This window comes from Petaurus breviceps, unplaced genomic scaffold, assembly GCF_028583685.1.
Source record: "Petaurus breviceps papuanus isolate PSGF00001 unplaced genomic scaffold, PetGlider_PUasm1.0 115, whole genome shotgun sequence".
Lineage (NCBI taxonomy): Eukaryota > Metazoa > Chordata > Mammalia > Diprotodontia > Petauridae > Petaurus > Petaurus breviceps.
Window position 1 is genome coordinate 9,526,060 of NW_027185612.1, and position 7,401 is coordinate 9,533,460.

At 41.4% G+C, this 7,401-nt stretch overlaps 1 pseudogene; it reads left to right on the forward strand.

Annotated features, from left to right (window-relative positions):
- The first annotated feature begins 3,823 nt into the window (after positions 1-3,823).
- LOC138158684 (squalene monooxygenase pseudogene) lies at positions 3,824-5,434 on the forward strand (annotated as a pseudogene).
- The last annotated feature ends 1,967 nt before the right edge of the window (positions 5,435-7,401 follow it).

A 7,401-nucleotide genomic window follows, 5' to 3' on the forward strand; every position in this document is an offset into this window, starting at 1 on the left:
CAGTTTCTCTGGTTATTGGATTTATTCAGCCTAATTTTCTAAATCCAGGTTAGAGGTCAAGCTCATACACAACCCAAGGCAGAAATCCTCCATAAACTTCTTTGAGGTGGAAGGACTCATAGTGATCCCCAAGTTTGACACATCTCCTTTCTCTGTACATTTGTACCCTGACCCCCATGCCTAAAATGGACTCCTTTCTCCTCTCTGTCTTTTAAAAAATCCCAAGCTTTATTTAATTTTATTCAACCCAGGTTCCACCTCCCACCTGAATACTTTTTTTTTTTGCAGGGGGGAAGGTAGGGCAATTGGGGTTAAGTGACTTGCCCAAGGTCACATGGCTAGTACATGTTAAGTGTCTAAGGCTGGATTTGAATTCAGGTCCTCTTGGCTCCAGGGCTGATGCTCTATTCACTTTGCTACCTAGCTGCCCCCTGAATGCTTTCTTGATCTTCTCTAGTTCTAAAGTGTCCTCTATCTCCTAAAATTACTTTTTATATGCTTATCTATGTGTTGTATTTCTCTCCACTCCCAGAAGAATATAAGTTCCTTGAGGATAGAGACTCTTTAATTTTTTGTCTTTGAGTCCCCAAACACTTAACATTGGGCCAGATTATATTCCTGAGAAATGTTTCTTGAATTGTATTGGATTGCTACTCTATTACCTTAGACAGAGGGCAGACTAAGGCTCTCCGAGCACCTTTTAATTTTATGCAGCTTTGTATATTTATAGCAAGCAGGTTTACTATGACATCAGTAAGCCTCAGCAGTAGAAGCTGTTCCCATCTGTTGTCTGTAAACCTAACAGGCATGAACCAAGTCCCACTGCTAAGTACTGCTTAGGAAATTAGAAAGGCTCACTTAGGTAACTAATAAAAACCATCATATAGGCACCTTTACCTGACCTTGGACTGCTGTGTTCCCAAATATCCTGCTACAAATTCTCCTCTTTTACAGCATTTTAGGGCCAATTTTAAGTGAGTTTCATAAAATCACTCAGATACAGGAAATCAGAGACCCAGTAAACTCTATGATATAGAGCTGAAAAGAGAGATTCAAGGGGGTGTAGGGATATTCCAACTCTTTTTGACTTTGTGCTCAATCAAAAAATTTGAGAGATCACTCAGGCATGTTGGGACCCAGGATTAGAAGGAAAGGGTGCTTAACCACTAGAGCTAGAGCTCATCATGGGGATTTTGTACCATCTGTTACATCTGATCCTGGGAAGCTAAGGCTTTAACCTATGAAGGGCTCACTAGCCTATTAACTAACCAAACCAATCAATCAGTACGCATTTATCAAGCAGTTACAATGTGTCAGGCACTGGTCTTGGCCAGGTTTATACAGATCACAAAAATGGTTCTTTTCCCTGTGTCTATTAGGAGGCACATGTATAAGTACATACAAGGTATATACAATACACATCATATAGCCAGCAAAGAGTTTATCTTCTTGGGAGGGTTCTCCTGCCTAGACAAAACTGTTTATTTATCCCTGAGAACATGGTGGTGTCCTGAGCTTTTCTAAGTATTTAGTGGGTTAATTAATTAATTAATAGACATCTCAGTTTAGAGGGAGTTTCCAACTGCCTTTTACACATACTTAGTAAAAAGAGTTAAGGTTAGTCTTTTTTTTTGTTCCCAGCATCCAAAGCAAACATTTTTCAATTTTAAACAATTTTGATAGATACATCTATCCCTAGCACCCTACTGGGTATAAATACTCTGCAGGGGCTTAGTCAGTATGGATAAAGACAGGTTGTTCACTTATTCAACAAAGCTTCAGAAAGCATAAACTGTCTCCTTTAAGTATATGCTGAGTGGGAGCAAAGCACAGCATGCAGAGGGGCTGACATTGAAGTCAGAAAGATAATTCAAGTCTGGCCTCTGATATATACTGCGCCTTACCCAACTGTCTAAGTTACAAAAGAGTTGCAAGTCTGTACCAAACAAATTACATATCCAGATCAAAAAAATTCCAAACAACTAAAGCGCCTTTCACACAGTAACCATGAAATTGTAGCTAATGAAAAATACTTTGATGATCTCAATGGCCTCCCTGAAAATGCACGACTGACATTTGTTGGGAGCCTGAGCATGCATGCATGTTAAGAAATGTTTCATAGAAAATTAAGGGTTTTTTTTTTCTACGGAAGCTCACATCAGTCATCACTGCTGATGTCTCAAGTCCCCTCTGTCTTTGCTCTCTAAATTCAGTATATCTAAATTCAGTGTCCTCCACTTCTGATTGGCAAAGGGGTTAAGCAAAATTCAATTTTGCTTTTGAGTCCCCAAATTTCTAGCAATGAAGAACAGCACTGTGAGCGCTGGCCAAGGCTAGAGGGCAGCAGTGTTACATCCAGAGCCACAGGCACAGTCTGGATTCTGTCATTCCTCCCCTTTGAGACCAGATCAGAATTTCAGCATTTGTTCCATGTGTGTGACTCTAATGTTGGAGTTCCAGATAATAATTTCTCTAAAAAATTCAACAACTCACCTCATTTGTTTTTAGATTTTCCTTAGAATCACAGAATTTTAGAATTAGAAGAGACTGTACAGGCAGATTACCTAGTCCAGGGATTCTTATCCTTTTCTGTGTCCTGGACTTCTTTGAAAGTCTGGTGAAATCTATGAATCCGTTCTCTGAATAACATTTTAAAATGCATAAAATAAAATACACAGGATTATAAAGGAGATCAAATATATTAAAATATAGTTATAAAAATATTTTTAAAACTCTGTAGTCCCCAGGTTAAGAACCCCTGATTCTAGTTCACCTCACCCACTATTTTAAAAAGGGTGAAACTGGTGCGGCTAGGTGGCACAGCGAATAGAGAACACCAGCCCTGAAGTCAGGAGGACCTGAGTTCATTTCCGGCCTCAGATACTTAACACTTTAGTGACTTTAGGCAAGTCACTTAACCCCAAATGCCCTGCCCTCCCCCCTCCAAAAAGTAAGAATAAAAAATAAAAAAGGGTGAAATTGAGGTGGAGAGATTAAGGTAATTTCCAAGGTCTCCAAACTCCCTTTCCATTACTGTTTGTTTGTTTGTTTGTTTTTTGCCACCCCTTTAACCTACCCTTTTTTATAAACGATAAACTTTTATTTAGAACTAATTATATTGCCTTGTGTAGAATATATGCATATATGGTTACTATATTATTATTACAGGCTTTAAAGGACAGCTTAACTCGACAGAGTTCAGAGTTGGGGGATGGACTGGGACAGATATGAAGAATTTCAGGGATTTGAGCTGTCTTGAAAGAAGCCAGAGAAACCAAGGGGCAGAAGTGAAATGGGAGGGAGGTTTCCAGGTTTGAGGGCCAGCCAGGACAAAAGCAGAATCAGGAGGTGGAGTGCTATGTGTAAGGAACAGCAAGGAGACCTTGTTGGTTCACAGAGGAAAGAACAGAGTAAGAAGACTGGAAAGGTAGGAAACGGCCAGGGCCTTAAATGCCTAATTTTATATTTGATCCTGGAGGTGATTGGGAACCACTGGACTTTATTAAGTGAGAGGCTTCGCCAAAGAAGAGGCGTCTGAACTAAGTCTTGGAAGCTGACTAGATTTAATAGGCAAAGACGCTGAGAGGTAGAATGGGGAGCAGCATCGCAGGCATAGAAGATAGGATTGTACAGGACTTTGAAAGATTACGGGCAGAGTTCCCGAGGCTCGACCGAAGGAGCTCGCGCGGATGGAAAAGACCACAAGCCACAAGCCCGATGCTGCCGTAGACTGGTCCCATTGAGTCCGTGGCTCTAGGGAAGAAGCAGGTGGCTCGTAGCCCCTCCCCTCCCGACTGGGCCAGACCGGCTTAGCCCGGACCGAATGGTCCAGCGTGGGCGGGTCCTGAGCCTGAGGGGATTCTTTGGCGCCCCACCCCTCACCCCGCCCCTCCAGGTGTGCGGCCAAAATGGTGAGCTGAGGCTGCTGCGGATGTCTGCGGTCTGCCCTGGCAGAACGCGCTTGGTCATGTTCCGGGGCAGCGCCACCTTCCCCAGCACACACCCCTCACCTGGAGCCCGGGGCAGGGTCCCGAGGAGATGCTGCTGATCCCAAGGGCCGCGGAGCTCCACCACCACTGACAGATATGGAAAAAGGGTGACAGTGGTTGAGAGATTTTAAAAAGCCTGACCGGATACTTGGAGAACCTCTACAGCCGGGAGGGGTTCGTGCTCTTAAGGATCTGGGTCTTGAAAGTACAGTGGAACGCCTTGATACCCATATTGTAAATGACTATGTAATCCAAAACCAAGACTGCATTGTGGAAATTGAAGTTCTGTACCCAGGTTCAGCAAACAGTCAGGTGCACAGTGGCCGGACATTTTATCATGAAAGTTTCATCATGAGTCTCCAAAAGGCAGCTACAGCAGAACCTAATAGGAAGTACATTGAAGGGGTTGTGTTGAAATGACTGGAGGAAGATAATGTCCTAATGAGAGTTCCTATAGAGATAAAGAAACTGGAGAAATCAAGGAACTTGATGCACCATTGAAAGTTGTTGCAGATAGGCTTTTTTCCAAGTTCAGGAAAAATCCGGTTTCCTGTAGCGTCTGTCATTCCACTTTATTGGCTTCTTTGTGAAGGATGTTTCACAATTTAAAGCAAATCATGCTGAGCTCGTTTTTAGCAGATCCTAGTCCAATGCTCATGTACCAGATTTTACCCAGTGAAACTGGGATTCTTGGTGATATTCATGGGGAAGTGCCAAGACTCTTAAGAGATTATATGGTAGAGAAAATTAATCCACAGTTAACCTGATTACATAAAAGAATCATTCCTACAGAACGATCCTTGGAGGTCTATGCTAGAAAGATTCCTTCTTCCTTCACTCTTTTCTGAGATGCCTATGATATTTGGCACCCTCTTATTGGTTGGGGAATGAGCGTTGTTTTCAATGCTATAAAAATATGCTGGAGCTTGCTAAAGAGTTTATGATGAGAAACTGGTTCTCTGGGCCAAAAATTCATTCTGTTGGTCAAGAAGAAAGCCCCACACATTTGTTTGTGAATATTCTTGCTCAGACCCTTTATGAATTATTTTCTGGCATTGATGAGTTCATGCATCAGTTAAGAAAAGCATGTTTCCTTTACTTCATGCTTGATGGAGAATGCATTGCTGGTTCAATTGAGTTGCTCTCTGAACTGTCACCTAATCCCATAACTCTACTTGGACATTTCTCTACTGCTGTATTATACTCTGTTTACTTTTAAGTCAGAATCCTTGATTAGAAAACCATGAGCCTTTTTCAGCAGTGGTGCCATCTTTTACACAGCTTGCTATGTCATATTTCTTTTAATTTACTCAGAAATTAAATGCTACTTATATTAAACTTAAGGGAAGTTCATTAGAGAATGAATACATGAAACTACCAAGCTTTAAGAGACTTTTGGGAGGATATATAAATGCCGAATGCTAAACTATTATTAAAACACAGACACATACACATCAAGATAGAGATTAACTTGGGTTTTTTTTAACCTTTGTGTATAAACAGTTATAAATAAATGTTTTACTTTGCAATTAAAAAAAAAGATTGTGGGCAGCCCAATTTGGCTAGGAACAAGAGTATGTGAAGGGGAATAGTGAGAGATAAAGCTGCAAAGGTGAGTAGGAGACAAATTGTGGAGAGACTGGATTAGGCCCAGTTCTTTGACTTTATTAAGTGGGATGAGAAAAGTCATTGAAGGTTTCTCAGCAATGGAACAGTGGGTTCAGATCAAGTCTTGAAGGTGTTATATCATCAGGGTGTTGTATTTGTCAGTAATTTGTAGGCTATACTGGAAGGAGGGAGAGAGTAAGCATTTATATAGAGTCTACTATTTGCCAGGCACTGTGCTAAGCCCTTTGCAAATATTATCTCACTTGATCCTTAAGATAACCCTGCAAGGTAGGTGCTGTTATTACCCTCATTTTACATTTGAGGAAATTGAGGCAAACAGAATTTGTGACTTGCCCAGGGTCACACAGCTAATAATCTGAAGCTAAATTTGAACTCGGGTTTTCCTGACTCCAGACCCATCACTCTATCCAATGTACCATCTAACTGACACCAATTCACTGAGGGTAGAGGGGTAGAGATTAAGAGTGGGAAGACTAGTTAAGAGATGATGGACAACAGTCCAGATATGAAGGCCTGAACTAGGAAGTGACAGTGGAATTGTGGGGACAGAGAAAAGAGGTATTCCAAATGTAGAATCAACAGGATTTGATGAATGACTGGAAATAACAAGGGAGAGAAAGTAAAGGAATGAAAGACAACAACAAAGTTTTGAGTATGAGTGCTGCCCATTCTTTCTGTTCCAACCATGTGATGGTTCAGCTTTCCTTCCCAAGTTAGGAAGTAACTGTCCCCTCTCAGATAAGACTCATCTTGCCTTGGGGCTGCTGCTTTTGTTGAATGTAAATCTTTAGCTTGATGAGGATAAGGCTATGATTAGTCCAGCACTCTGTGCCACACATTGCCTTCTTCACTCTCACATCTGTCTGTTTCTTCTACTTATAATGATGGAGTCTATTAAATGTTTGCTGCAAGGGTGCATCCATGAAGTTTTATTGCATTTGGGTAAACAGAAGACAGCTGGTGGTGAGGTCATGAGTGTTCAGTAGTAAGTGACCGTTACTGTTTCCATCTCCATTTCTTTCAAGGACTCCCTGCCATGTCTGGTAATATGTACATAGTCTTGCATTAAAGTCACCCAGAATTATAAGCTTGTCTTTTTTTTTAAGCACATCTATGATGAAAGTCTCCAGGTCTTCATGAAATTTTTCTTTGACCTTATCAGGGTTCATCATGACAGGAGCATATACACTGATGATGGTGGCCAGTGCTTTCATACAAGTGGCAATTGCATTGTCATGAGTCTGTCATTTACTCCTCTTGGTAAACTTTTGGTAGTTTTGATTGCCAGAGAAAGCTGGTAGTGGGAAGAATGACAAAGGGGTAATGTCATTAGAAGAGAGTCAGGTTTCAGGGTCAGAAGACGGAAGGAGTGAGAAAGGAAGAAATTTAAGATGAAAGAAATTTTTAAATTATGGAGCATGCATTCCAGAGGGCATAGAAAGTCTGAATCTCTAATAATATGCCTCCCTTAATAAACCTCTCCCTAATCATCAGTAATGTGGATCCACTGCTGAATGATAAGCATACTCCCATCCCCTTTTATTCACCCTGTGCCATTGCTTCTGAACCCTTGGCTGCTGCTGTACAGACCTTATTCCCCAACCCAACTGGCCACTCCCTTGGTGTAATAAGAATGTAAATTTTAAAGATCTTCCCTGCCCCTAGGCTAATGTGCACCTGAAGCCTGGGGTGGGGGAGGCTTGTTTTTCAGTAGATACTTCTTGATTGGCCAGTGAGTCAATAAGGTTGTTACATTCTCTGAGCCAGGAGAAGGCTATATAAG